This window comes from Rhinoderma darwinii, chromosome 5 (genome assembly GCF_050947455.1).
Source record: "Rhinoderma darwinii isolate aRhiDar2 chromosome 5, aRhiDar2.hap1, whole genome shotgun sequence".
In the NCBI taxonomy this organism is placed as follows: domain Eukaryota; kingdom Metazoa; phylum Chordata; class Amphibia; order Anura; family Rhinodermatidae; genus Rhinoderma; species Rhinoderma darwinii.
This window is the reverse complement of record NC_134691.1, coordinates 42578804-42594273: the sequence shown is the minus strand read 5'-3', so window position 1 is coordinate 42594273 and position 15470 is coordinate 42578804.

Genomic DNA, 15470 nt, shown 5'->3' with positions numbered 1-15470 from the left:
AATTGAAAGGGGGGCCCGGCAAACTGCCGCGACTTGCCTTTGGTAGAAAAAAAACAGGCCCCTGCAATGGGGCTTGTTTTTTTCACCAAAAGAATGTCGTGAGCTGCGGGCCCCCCTTTCAATTAGGTTTGGCCGGGCCTCTCACATCAGTACCCATAATACCCCCCCTGATGGCGGCCCTAGGTAGCATGGGGGTCGTCAAACACTGCCGCCCGTGCGACCGATCGCGCACACCCGCAAACTCCCGCGCATGCGCACCCGCCTGGAACTGCGCACCGAATTTTGAGGCAGATTTTGACCTGCCCACACTATCTTGCTGCGTTTTTTGCCCGCGGCGATTGATGATAGACAAAAAACGCAGCGAAAAATGCATTTTCTGCCTCCCATTGATTTAGATGGGAGGTCAGAGGCAGAACCGCGGCAAGAAAGGACGTGCTGATTTTTCTTTTTTCCGCGACTTACTCCCATTGATTTCAGATTAAATCAATGGGAGGCGGTTTTGGAAGTTTTTTTGGTGCTGATTCTGACGCAGTGTCCGAGTCAATATCAAGGCCCAAAAACTCTGTGAACTGGGCCTTATTGTTAGGGCTTATTCAGACGAACGTGTAATACATCCGTGCAACGTGCGTGATTTTCAAGCGCCTCGCACGGACCTATGTTACTCTATGGGGCCGTTCAGACTGTCAGTGATTTTCACGCAGCGTGTGTCCGTGTGTCCACTGCGTAAAACTCACGACATGTCCTATATTTGTGCATTGTTCGCGCATCACGCACCCATTGACGTCAATGGGTGCATGAATATCACGCCCAGCACTTCCGCAGCAGTATAAACTATGAATGAAAACAGAAAAGCACCACGTGCTACAAACATACAAACAGAGTGTCATAATGATTGCGGCTGCGCGAAAATCACCTAGCCACGCATCATACGCTGCTGACACACGGAGCTGTTATGGACCTTTTGCATGCGCACGCAAAAAGCACACGCTTGTGTAAATCCGGCCTTAGGGTAGGAACACACTAGGCATGAACGCTGCGGATTTTATGCAACACATTTTATTGTGGATAATCCGCAGCGTATTACAGTCGCAGCCGAGTGGATGAGATTAGAACAAATCTCATTCACACGCTGCAAAAATAATGGACCTGCAGTGTGACTTTTGCTTTTTAAGCCGCAACATGTCAATGTATTCTGTGGAATTGCCGCTCCTCTGTTGCGGAAATGATGCGGTTCTGCCGCAAAAATCACACATGAGAAAAAAAAAAAAGGCACTTTTTTAAATTTATAAAAAAGTTTAGACTTGCCCCGGCCGTAGTCCTGGTGACGCGATCCTCTATTCCGGGCTGCGCTAATAATAGAGGATCGCGTCACTTGGACTACGGCCGGGGCAAGTCTAAACTTTTTTATAAATGTAAAAAAGTACCTTTTTTTTCTCATTTGTGATTTTTGCGGCAGAACCGCAGCATTTCCGCAACAGAGGAGCAGCGATCCCACAGAATAAATTGACATGCTGCGGCTTAAAAAGCCAAAAGCCACACTGCAGGTCCATTATTTTTGCAGCGTGTGGATGAGATTTGTTCACATCTCATCCACTCTGCTGCGACTGTAATATGCTGCGGATTATCCACAATAAAATGTGTTGCATAAAATCCGCAGCGTTCATGCCTAGTGTGTTCCTACCCTAAGGCCGGATTTACACGAGCGTGTGCTTTTTGCGTGCGCAAAAACGTGGCGTTCTGCGCATGCAAAAGGTCCATAACAGCTCCGTGTGTCAGCAGCGTATGATGCGTGGCTGCGTGATTTTCGCGCAGCCGCCATCATTATGACACTCTGTTTGTAGCACTGGTGCTTTTCTGTTTTCATTCATAGTTTATACGGCTGCGGAAGTGCTGGGCGTGATTTTCACGCACCCATTGACTTCAATGGGTGCGTGATGCGCGAACAATGCACAAATATAGGACATGTCGTGAGTTTTACGCAGTGGACACACGGACTCACGCAGCATGAAAATCACTGACAGTCTGCACTGCCCCATAGAGTAACATAGGTCCGTGCGAGGCGCGTGAAAATCACACACGTTGCACGGACGTATTACACGTTCGTCTGAATAAACCCTAACAATAAGGCCCAGTTCACAGAGTTTTTGGGCCTTGATATTGACTCGGACACTGTGTCAGAATCAGCACCAAAAAACTTCCAAAACCGCCTCCCATTGATTTAATCTGAAATCAATGGGAGCCAGTCGCAGAGAAAAGAAAAAGCAGCACATCCTTTCTTGCCGCGGTTCCGCCTCTGACCTCCCATCTAAATAAATGGGAGGCAGAAAATGCATTTTTCCCTGCGTTTTTTGTCTGCTGTCCTCAATCGCAGCGGGCAAAAAACGCAGCAAAAAACGCAGCAAGATAGTGTGGGCAGGTCAAAATCTGCCTCAAAATCTGCCTCAAAATTCTTTAAGGAATATTGAGGCAGATTTTTTCGGCCTGCAAAATACTCTGTGTGAACAGGGCCATACTTAAACAGCACTTTGACACACTTTACTCACCATGTCAGAAGAGCTGCTCCCACTCCAGTCCTCTTCAGGCGATGTCTTCGGTCCAGACGTCGTCCTTCACCTCCAGGCTCCAGAAAATGGCGGGGATCGTAGAACTGCCGCCACGCAAGAACTAGACTCCTCCCCCTCTCCTTACGCAGCTACGCTCTGGAGAAGGAGGAGGAGGCGGAGTCGGACGAGGAGGCGGACGAGGAGGAGGACGAGGAGGCGGAGTCGGAGGCGGAGGCAGAGGAGGACAAGGAGGACGAGGAGGCGGAGGAGGACAAGGAGGAGGCGGAGTCGGAGGCGGGCCAGCAGGTAAGTAACCGTGCGCCGCTGTCCCTGTGTGGCTGTCCTTCCCCGTCGATGTACTTGTGTTGCTCCTTCTCGGCGGCGCGCCTGGTCGTTCGCACGTGGGCGCGCGCTTGCGATCGTGCGCGCTTGCGGGCATGCGCGCTCGTGCGCGTGCAAGCGGTGGTGTTTCGCGGCGCGGCGGCGGTGATGAGAGGGGGGCCCGCAGCAGCTCACGACATTGTTCTGGTGAAAAGAACAGGCCCCATTGCAGGGGCTTGTTTTTTTCTACCAAAAGCAAGTCGCGGCAGTTGCCGGGCCCCCCTTTCAATTAAGTTTGGCCGGGCCCCCTACAGTACTACCCCTAATACCCCCCTGATGGCGGCCGTGCACAGCTGTACTGTAAAGGATCTGCCAGGCGCAGCTTCGGGGTTAACTCCCAGAACTAATCAGTCAGCACCTGAGAATACATCCCTGAGACTGACTCCTGCTTCCACCATTCAGGCTGGCAGGCTTAGGAGTGGGAGAGCCTATCGTAACCTGGCCAGACTCAGCTAGCTCCCGCCCTCGGTCTATTTAAGCCTGCACTTCCTGTCCCTCGGTGCTTGTGACTCTTTCCTTGTGGTTTCCTGGCCCAGCTACAGCTCCTGCTATTTTTGATCCTGCTCCATACAGACCCTGGCTTACCGACTACTCTTCTGCTTTTCGTTTTGTACCTCGCACACTCCTGGCTTAACTCGGCTCGTTCACCACTCTGGTTGCTCACGGTGTTGCCGTGGGCAACGGCCCCTTTTCCTTGCTTGTGTTCCTTTGTATGTTTGTCGTGTTTGTCGTGCACTTACTGAGCACAGGGACCGCCGCCCAGTTGTACCCCGTCGCCTAGGGCGGGTCGTTGCATGTAGGCAGGGACAGAGTGGCGGGTAGATTAGGGCTCACTTGTCCGTCTCCCTACCCCCTGCCATTACATGTACAATAGATCTCGAAAAATGTAATTAACAAAGGCCTGGAAAACCGCAGGAGCATTACAAAGTCCAAAGGGCATGACGAGGTATTCAAAATGCCCATCACGAGTGTTGAACGCGGTTTTTCACTCGTCTCCCTCGCGGATACGGATGAGATTATAAGCTCCATGAAGGTCTAGTTTGGTGAAAATTCTCGCCCCCTGTAAGTGGTCAAAGAGTTCAGAGATCAACGGTAATGGGTACTTGTTTTTTAACGTGATATTATTCAACCCACGGTAATCGATGCAAGGACGCAGGGAGACATCTTTTTTCCCCACAAAGAAAAACCCTGCGCCAGCAGGAGAGGAGGATTTACGGATGAATACTTTCTCCAGATTTTCTTGGATATACAGAGACATGGCCTCCGTCTCGGGCAAAGACAGGGGGTAGACTCTACCTCTGGGAGGCATGGCGTTGGGGACCAGGTCTATGGCACAGTCGTATGGCCTGTGAGGTGGCAGCGATTTAGCTTGATGTTTACAGAAAACATCAGAGAAGCTTTTATATGGAGTAGGAAGTCCTGCTGAGTTAGGTTCTGTAGACTGAGGCATGGATGGGCGAATAGTTTGTAGACAATGTTGGTGACAGAAGTCACTCCAGTGGGTAATTTGACCTCCAGTCCAGTCAATAACAGGAGAGTGCTTCTGCAACCACGGTAGACCCAGTAGCAAAGGTTTCAGAGAGTTCTTTAAAATGTAGAAGGAGATACGGTCCTGGTGCAGCGCCCCTGTTAACATGAAAATGGGCTCGGTGACAAGATAGATAGTCTCCTGTAGAAGCCTCTCATCCACAGAAGCAATGGACAAAGGTTGGGTTAGTTCTTGAACTGGGATTTTGTAGCGATTAACCAGGGACTGGCACAGGAAATTCCCAGCGGATCCGGAATCTAGAAAGGCTTGAACGCAGAAAGTGGTTCCTGCAAAAGACAGTTTTACCGGTATGGTCATCTTTTGAGAGGGTGGTATTCCACCTAGGGTAGCCTCTCCTATTTGCCCTAGGCGTTTCAGTTTTCCAGCCTCACTGGACAGTCCTTGAGGAAGTGCGTTTTACCACCACAATACAAACATAATGTAATGGCAGGGGGTAGGGAGACGGACAAGTGAGCCCTAATCTACCCGCCACTCTGTCCCTGCCTACTTGCAACGACCCGCCCTAGGCGACGGGGTACAACTGGGCGGCGGTCCCTGCGCTCAGTAAGTGCACGACAAACACGACAAACATACAAGGAACACAAGCAAGGAAAAGGGGCCGTTGCCCACGGCAACACCGTGAGCAACCAGAGTGGTGAACGAGCCGAGTCAAGCCAGGAGTGTGCGAGGTACAAAACGAAAAGCAGAAGAGTAGTCGGTAAGCCAGGGTCTGTATGGAGCAGGATCAAAAATAGCAGGAGCTGTAGCTGGGCCAGGAAACCACAAGGAGGGAAACACACGCAATAACAAGCACCGAGGGACAGGAAGTGCAGGCTTAAATAGACCGAGGGCGGGAGCTAGCTGAGTCTGGCCAGGTTACGATAGGCTCTCCCACTCCTAAGCCTGCCAGCCTGAATGGTGGAAGCAGGAGTCAGTTTCAGGGATGTATTCTCAGGTGCTGACTGATTAGTTCTGGGAGTTAACCCCGCTGTGCCTGGCAGATCCTTTACACATAAATTCAACTTGCATCTATTCTGGTGCTCCTCAGGCGTGAGTCTTGCTCTCTCCGCCTGCATGGGTTCATCTGACCGAGAGGAAGATGAGGCAAGAAGAGGCCTTTGGAAGGTTGGTGCCAACCGTGATGTCCGATTTCCCCGAGCAGATTCTAGTTGTCTCTCGCGAAAACGTATATCAATCCGATTGGCAAGAGTGATCAAGTCATCCAAGGATGGTGGAAGGTCTCGACCAGCAAGTTCATCCTTGATTCGGCCCGCCAGACCCTCCCAGAAGGTAGATACCAAAGCCTCGTTATTCCACTGGAGTTCTGTAGCCAGGGTGCGAAATTGAATGGCGTATTAGCCTACAGTGGAGGTTCCTTGCTGGAGCTTGAGAAGAGAAGAAGCTGCTGAAGACGCTCGACCCGGTTCTTCAAACACCTTTTTAAATGTGGAGAGAAAGTTCTGAATATCATACATTATGGGGTCGTTTCTCTCCCACAAGGGCCATGCCCAAGCCAGCGCTTCGCCAGAAAGCAGAGACAGGATTTAGGCCACCTTAGCCCGGTCTGAGGAAAAATGATGCGCCATGATCTCAAAATGGATGGTGCATTGATTAACAAATCCCCTGCAGGTTTTGGGGTTACCCTCATAGCGGGCAGGCGTAGGTAAATGTAGTCCTGGACTGTAGACAGGTGTTTGCGGTGGTGGTGGCTGTATCGGAAGCGCCAGAGGCGCTAGTTCTTTCAAACGAGTGGACACATTTTGCAGAAGCTGGAAAAGCTGGTCTTGGCGGACTCATTGTCTTGAAAGTTCCTGAGCCATATCAGGCAGGGCTGTGTCAAGGGGATCCATGGCTTGTTCAAACTATCACGGTTCTCACCGGTTTCTTTGTGGATCCTCTGTGTCGTCTGGGAGATGGTGCTTGTAACCCAGGGCAACGCTTGGCACAGCAGGTTTAGAGGCAGTCAGATGAATAGGCCAGAAGTCAGGACAGGCAGCAGACGTTGTTACGGGTATGTATAGCAATAGGTCAAGGCAGGCAAGGATAGTACAAGTTCAGGCAGAGGTCACAATGGGAAATCCAGACAAAGGCAGAAGGCAAGGTAACAGGGAAAACTGGGGTACAGGGAAGCTCACAGGGATAACTTGGTTGAACAAGCAAAGATCAGAGGGAGGCGGGTCCTTAAATAGGAAGTCTTAGGATTTTGACACACGCAGGCCCTATAAGAAGGGAAAAGTCAGCGCGTGCGCCCTCTAGTGGCTGCAGCCGCACATAGTGGATGATGACCGTGGAGGGAGGTGAGAGATGCAGTTACCTGACGATGCCCAGAGCCTGCAGAGCATCCGGATCAGATGAGTGGAGTTCGGGACGAGCATGAGGGAATGGAGGGTGCAGGAACCAGAGCAGAGGCCATGGAAGCAGCAGGGAACGGCGCGACAGCCGTTACACCACCTTAGTAATGGCCAGTGGCTGATTGGCAACCTCCATTACTAAGGTGGGGCTTAATGTTAGCATGTGCAGAGGCTAACACTAACCCCAATTATTACACAGGAACCCACCGCCACCAGGTGTACTGGGAAGAGCTGGGTACGAACCAGTACCCGACCATCTGTAGTGATGGTCGGGCACCGGGGCGGCCGGAGGCTGGTATTACTAGGCTGGGGAAAGCCAAAAACAGTGGCCCTCCCCACCCTGGTAATGCTAGGCTGCTGCTGTGTTGTATCTGACTGGTTATGAAAATTGGGGGGGGACCCCACATCGTTCTTTCCAATTATTTTATTTTATGTAAATGACGTGGGGTCCCCCACATTTTTCATAACCAGCCAGATACAATAAAGCAGCAGCAGGCTAGCGTTACCCAGGGGGTGGGGGGGGGGGGGGCTGCTGTTTCTGGCCTTCCCCAGCCTCGTAATTCCAGCTTGCGGCTGCCCCATTACCCGACCATCACTATAGATGGTTGGGTACTAGATCATACCTGGCTCTTCCCAGCACCCCTGGTGGCGGTGGGTACCGGGGTAATAATGGGGGTTAGTGTTAACCTCTGCACCGGATAACACTAAGCCCCGCCTTAGTAATGGATGCTGTCAATCGGCCATTACTAAGGCAGTAGTAATATAGTTTAAACAAAACACAAAGACATAGAAAAAATATTTTATTAAAATAAAGAAACCCCCACACAAACCTCATTAACCATTTTATTGATAATAAAAAAAGCTATCATCGTAGTAATCCTCGAATCCGACGTAGTCCAATGACCGAACCTGTAAAAAAACACAAACACAACAAAAACGATTAGTAACACATGAGTTAGGCTTAAATACAGGGCCCACGTGTGATACTGTCTGTTGAACACTATATCTAAGCCTACCACAAGGTAGGCTTAGATACAGGGTCCAGCAGACAGTAATCCTATACAGTATAAGATTACTGTCTGCTGGAGACTTGTATCTAAGCCTACCATGTGGTAGGCTTAGTTACAGGGTCCAACAGACAGTTTCACATTTTGTATCTAAGCTTACCATGTGGTTATGGTAAGATGCTTAAATACAGGGCCCCAGCAGACAGTAATCTTATACAGTATAAGATTACTGTCTGCTGGGGCCCTGCATCTAAGCCTACCGTGTGGTAGGCTTAGATACAAGGCCCAGCAGACGGCATCCCACATGGGCCATGTATCTAAACCTACCATGTGATTGGCTTAGATACAGGGCCCAGCAGACTGCATCACACAATTTGTGATCCTGTCTCATGGGCCCTCTAAGCCTGCTACATCGTAGGCTTAAAGGAGTTGTCCAGTCCCTAAATATTGTTGGCCTACCCTCAGGATAAGTCATCAATAGCTGATTAGTCAGGGTCCGACTCCCGGGACCCCGCCAATCAGCTGTTTTGAAGGGGCCGCAGTGCTCGTATGAGAGCTGCTTCCCCTTAATTTCTCTTACTCGCTTACACTGTGAATCGCCGACACGGATTCACAGTGTGAGCAAGTGACCGGAATGAAGGGGAAGCAGCTCTCATATGAGCGCTGCGGCCCCTTCAAGCAGCTGATTGGCGGGGTACCGAGAGTCGGACCCCGCCAATCAGCTTCAGCAGATAGGGATATTAATCTTACCCTCCTTTTCAGCCGCAGTGGAGGTCCTGTCCTGACTCTATCCAGGGTTGGGATATTGTGCGCGGCGCATAGCGGTGTGACGTCATGCACTGCGCACAGCGCTGTGACCTCAGGACCTCCGCTGCGCTCCGGAAGCAGGAAGGTAAGTACTGTCAGTTACTATAGTAACAGGGGCCTGCGGCCCCAGTTACTATAGTAACTTTTTATTGAGGTGGTGTGGGGGGCCGCGGGACCCCCTGGCTTCGGGGCCCGGTCGCAATTGTGACTGCTGCGACCCCTATAGCTACACCACTGCCTAGACATAACGGTTTCCCCCATGTCATAGTTACAGATCTAGGTGTGTAAGCTCCCTTTTTCCTTCAGAGATGAAAATCAAACTTGGTGGGGCTCTCAACTCTAAGGCCCCAGAAAAATCTGCCTACACTCACTTTGTCGCGTTTTACACTGTTTTTTGGCCACGCCCATTGAGCACGGGCAAAAAACACAGCGAAAACCTCTTTCACTGCATCCCATTGATGTCAATGGGAGGTTAGAGACGGGAACGCCCGAAGAAAGGGCATGACTCTTCTTTTTCCCACTAGCGTTTTTTTACGCTCGCGGGAAAAAAACGCCTCCACCTCCCATTAAAATCAATGGGATGCATTTTTGGCAGTTTATTGGCGCGTGTTTCCAACGTGGTTTCCGCGTCAAAGAACACGCCACAAAACTCTGTGTGAACATGGCCTAATTATAAAAAAGAGGTCTCATTCAGCATACCCCTCTATGAGCTCTACAGGCCCAAATGGGGCATCATTTTAGATATCAAATCATTCTCTGATACAAATTCTATGAAATGAAGCAGTAGTGTAGGAACAAGACCGATTTTTCCATAAAATCGCATTTTACATCACCATCTAGAAATCTAATTATTTCTTACCGAGTGTTTTATTTAATCAGAATATGTGTAATCTCCCAGTACAAATAGACCTAGGGGTTTTCTATGCTAAAAAAACAAACTGATTTGTTTGCAATAGGACAAGATTGAACAAAGCCATTTTCTTCTAGCAATTTTAAGGTGTTTATTTAAAAGTGTTTTTTTTTTTCTCATTACAAGTATATCAAATCGTAAGAAACCTGTTCACGTTTCCATGACAGCAGTGGATATGTCACTACTGCAATCTTCTTGACAGGAATGCATTTGTGTAACCCCCACCTACTGTACATCTGCAAGAGTGATCAATTATTCCAAAAGTGATGGCAATGAAATAAAATTGATTATGAGAATCTCGGGGAAAAAAAGTAACAAAAGAGCAAAAAAATATCTCATGTAAATATACCCTTACAAGTATTAAATCTCTGGTATGTGATGCAGCATTGGACCTTTAAAATCTAGGACTGTGTTTACATCTTGCATTTTTTTATTTAGTACCGCAGAAAATACTGCGATATGACCGCAACACAGCCTAGATCTAGTGGTCTAGTGTTAGGGTATGTTCACACGAGGGCGTCCGTTACGGCTGAAATTACGGGGATGTTTCAGCCTGAAAACATCCCCGTAATTTCAGCCGTAACGGCATGTGCAGGCGCTTGAACGCCGCGTCAATTACGGGCGTAATTAGCGCTGCTATTCATTGGAGTCAATGAATAACGGCTCCATTTACGGCCAAAGAAGTGACAGGTCACTTCTTTGACGCGGGCGTCCATTTACGCGCCGTCATTTGACAGCGGCGCGTAAATATACGCCTCGTGTGAACAGACAAACGTCTGCCCATTGCTTTCAATGGGCAGATGTTTGTCAGCGCTATTTTCGGACGTAATTCGGGGCAAAAACGCCCGAATTACGTCCGTAAATAGGCCGTGTGAACATACCCTTACAGTGGTCTTGTGCCAGTGACATGGCAGCAGATGCCATCAGTGGAGGTCCAGCAGTTTTCTTTGTTACCCTTTTGATTTTGGCATCTGCAGGGGTCTATAAATTGTTGCGGATTTCAGGGCATGCTGCGGATTTTTAAATCTGCAGCAGACCCATTATGTTGCAGATTCTTACGAGGATTTCACCCTTTGCAATGTAACTCATGAATATTTTTCAGCATCTGAACATACGCTAAGGCCATGTTCAGACGTGGCAGAATTGCGGCAGAATGGCATCGCAGACGTCACCCACACTGAAAAATATCATCCATCCGTCAAAAAAATATGTGTGGAAATCAAAAGTGATGCAGATTTTCGGCATACTACTGTTATTATTGTGCTGAAATGTTGCAGATTTGTTGCCGCAGATTTCATACTTTGCAATGCATGGGGGGGGGAATCTGCAGCAATTCTGCAGCACAATCCAGAGAAGAATCTGCATGTAACACAAAAACAAAATGTCCTCTAAGTCCACTCTGGCCTGTTTCACATGATCGTATTGGTAAACATTTGTAATACGGATCCGTAATACTGATGGACTGGTTCTAGGGAAATAACTGAATAATATAAGACGGCCCCAATGAAGACCAGATGCAATACGGATAGAATACTGATGTAATACTGATGCAATACGGATCATGTACGGAAATCGGATGAAAGTAGTGCATGGTGAGTTTTTAAAATACTCACGTATTTTATACGCCCGTGTGAATAGACTCATAGATTGACATTAGCTCTGTATTACGGAAAGGAATATTTATTAGAAATGCTCTCATCTGAAAGGACTCTTTGGGTTTATTAATGTGACAAAAGCGTATGCACGGAGCCTGTATAGCGGCACATTGAGTCCCTATGGGTCTGTATTTCAGACCAGTAGGCACTCCATATGGCGCTGTGTGGGACCTCACAGCGGCATATGGAGTGCCGATGCATTAGAGCATGCCCCAATGTTACTGCATGAATTAGAGCATTCACCAATGTTACTGCATGAATTAGAGCATGCCCCAATGTTACGGCATGCATTAGAGCATGCCCCAATGTTACTGCATGCATTAGAACATGCCCCAATGTTACCGCATGAATTAGAACATGCCCCAATGTAACTGCATGCATTAGAGCATGCCCCAATGTTACTGCATAAATTAGAGCATGCCCCAATGTTACTGCATTCATTATAGCATGCCCCAATGTTACTGCATTCATTAGAGCATGCCCCAATGTTCTTTCTCACTAATATGTATAAAATCAGAGGCACCAGAGGTACGGTATAGTTACAGTATGGGCTCAAAGTAGTCTATGGGTGATGTATAAAGGTTTCATAATATGGCAACGTGCCCCTAAAAAAAATATTTTGGAACGTTTTTCCCTCTGCTGGGCTCCATTATTGGCTAAAACCCACATTTCGCTTATATAGATGAGGTCTACAACAGCCTTTTCTCAAGGTCTCAGCTCTCATGAGAATCTCGCTGTTCAGGATGACATAAAAAGGTCTACACAAAAATTCTGGTAACACATGAAGCCCTGTAGATGATTTCATACATTTTAACATGACGTGCGATCCATCACATCTGCCGTTTATCTTGACTTGTGATTTATGTCGCTGTCTGTTGAGCATCAACATCTTCAAGTGCTATATTATTATTTTTGCTTCTTATTTGACTGCATTATTAGAAGTGATTTGTTCACAGCTCACCCATACAAGTGTAGATTTAGCAGTCGGCCTTCAGGCCGTTTCATTTTTGCTGTGCTTAGTGCTAGCTGGTTAAGGAGTAATTAGTATTCAAGGGGCATGTGTAGCCCAATGACATTGTCATGCTAGATTATGTCATTGCAAGGACATTACAGATCTTAGGATAGGAACACTGCCAGGCTTTTGTTTATTTAGGCTGCAAATTTCCTCTTTCCATATGAATTGAAATTTCATAGTAATGCACAACATTTGGTGGAGTTCGAACACAGCTGGTGAATCACGAGGCGGCGACGTCAGTACTGGTCATGATGTTACAGAATTATAGGCCAGCTTGCATTCTGCGAATCAGTAATGTGGACAACCCAAAAATACTGTTTCTGCTTATTGCAGAAATTTGTCCTTTTATAGCTTCCGATATTTTAGTTTTGATTAATTTGCATTACTTTTGTTTAGATAATTGGACTCCTAATGGCAATTTCTGGTACCTATTGAGAGCACTGTTAACAGTGAGGGCTGTAATGCTGTTTTATGGACATTGATCCAGGAATTTTTGTCTGTTCTCATGTTCAGGGTCGGTTTTAGGGAATGGCAATTGCCCGGGGTCGTTGTCTATCGGCAGACTTCTGAGGACTGGAGCCACAGAAGAAACCTAAGAGCAAAGTGGAAGAACATTCAGCTCCACTGCCAGTAGTCGGGCCAGGCATTAATTTAGGGTAGGTTCACATAGGGCGGATACGCTGAGCAATAGCACACAGTGTATCCGCACTGGTCACCGCAGAGAATTCTGGCCGAAAAACCACACCAAATTATGGTGCAGTTTTCCGTCCGGAATGTCTACAGAGGAAAACTGCACATAAAAAAATGTTTCATACTTACCCTAGCCATGGCGACACATCCCTCTGCTGTCCTGCAGCTGGACCTCCTGGGATTATGTTTCATCCCATGTGAACGCTGCACCCGGTGATTGGCTGCAGCGGGCACATGGGATGAAACGTCATTCCTCGAGTTCGGCCTGGACAAAGAAGCACAGAATTCTGGGTAAGTATACAATTTTTTTTAGTTCCGATTTTTGCAGCGGAATCGCAGCTTTTCCGTTGCAAAAATTGCAACATCTGCTCTTTGTTGCGGGTTTTATCTCCCCATTGAATTTAATGGGGAATACCCACAACAAAAAAGCAGCAATTACGCAAATACTTCTGACATGCTGCAGATTAAATATCCGCACTTCAGGTCAATTTCTGAGCATTTTTTCCGCTTATCATTTACGCAGCGTGTAGCCTGTAACTTCAAGCAGTCATATTTTAGCATATATGGAAGGTATTAAAATTTTTTTTTTTATACATTTGTTCATGTAGGGTTCCTTTAAATACAGCACAACAATATTATATAACCGTGTAAAGAACTAGTGGCATATAAAATGATACTATTCTGTTTTTCTGAGGTGCTAGATCTGCGATAATATGACCTTACAAAAACTATAAGCATAACCATGCTACCCAATTTTTTTTAGAAAGATTGTTCCCTGATCTAAAAAGAGACAGGGCATATGCAAATGTGTCCTAAAATTTCGGTGAGGTTTTGTGGGTGTTCCTTGGCCGTTCGAGATATCTTACAAATAGGGATTCAAATGTTGGTAGGTATGGAATAACCCCTTTCCCTTCCTTATACCTCCCAACTTTCAAGTATTGCAAAGAGGGACAAGCGGCTCAGCAAATTTTTTCCCTTGAAGCCACGCCTCTAATCCTGCCCAATCCCAATCTATACACACCCGGTTCAGACCACACAGTATCATGCTCCCATAGTACCTCCTACACAGTATAATGCCCTCTAGCTGCCACCATACAGTATAATGCCCCCATAGATGCACCGACACAGTACAAAGCCAACACTGATGCCCCCATACAGTATAATGCCCACACAGATGCCCCCATGCAGTATAATGCCCACACAGATGCCCCCATGCAGTATAATGCCCCATATAGTATAATGCCCCATAGTTGCCACAATACAGCATAATGCCCCCACAGCTGCCCCAAACAGTATAATGCCTCTATAGCTTCCCCATGAGTATAATGCCCCCATAGCTGCCCCCTTACAGTATAATGCCCCTTTAGCTGTCACCATACAGTATAATGCCCCCTTAGCTGCCCCCATACAGTATAATGCCCCATAGCTGCCCCCATATAGTATAAAGCTGCCTTAGCTGCCCCATACAGTATAATGCCCCTTAGCTGACCCTAGTGCCAATGCCCACATATAAAGTGCCAGTGCCCACTTAGATAGTGCCACAGTGCCCATGTAGATAGTGCCACACACAGTGCCCATGTAGATAGCGCCACAGTGGCCTCTGTAGATAGTGCCACAGTGCCCATGTAGATAGTGCCACATCCCCTTGAAGATAGTGCCACCCACCTGTAGAGAGCGCCCTTGGGACTCCCATTAGGACAGAATCCCCGGCCAGAGCATCGGCCACGCTGTGGCCGTGGATTCCGCTCCAGGAGGAGACACTGACGTCACCGTCCATATAGGGACAGTGACATCAGGGGTTCCCTCTACAAGCGGAATCCCAGGCCAGAGCGTAGGCAATACTACGGCCAGGTATTCCGCTCCAGAAGGAGGCACTGACGTCACTGTCCATATATGGACAGTGACGTCAGTGGTTCCATCTATGAGCGAAATTCCCTGGCCAGAGCGTTGGCAACGCTGTGGCCGAGGATTCCGCTACTGGAGGAGCCACTGTTGTCACTATCCATATATGGACAGTGACGACAAGGGCTTCCCCAGGCTAAGCGTTTAAAGTAGCCCTGGACTCTGTACTAATGCTGAAGCAGAGAGCTGACGGTTCTCTGCTTCAGCATTGAATTCAGCTGTATCTGTGACCTGAGGAAAGACACAGGTACAGTTGACACTGGGACATACACCCTGCTGCCTGGGACTGCAGGACACTGCCCAGAATCCGGAACTGTGCCGCTGAATTCGGGACGGTTGGGAGGTATGCTTCCTTTTTGGATACGTTTTAGAGAAATTGAGGCTAGGTTCACACTACGTTCAAGCATTATATTCGGCTGGACTATTTGAAGCATGCTGTCGGACATATGACCCTGAAGTATGACACTGTATGGCTATACATTTGCATTTGTGTACTATTGACTCCTATTGACTTTTTAGCATACGGTTGTGTTGAAAAGTGTAGTTAACTATGCTTTTCGATACAGTTCAACCAAAGGTATACTGTCATTTACCGGCTGAACTTATGCCAAAAGGACACTCTTTTGGCACGTCTGACAAACAGAACTTTATGGACATATTAGATGTATACATTGAAAGATT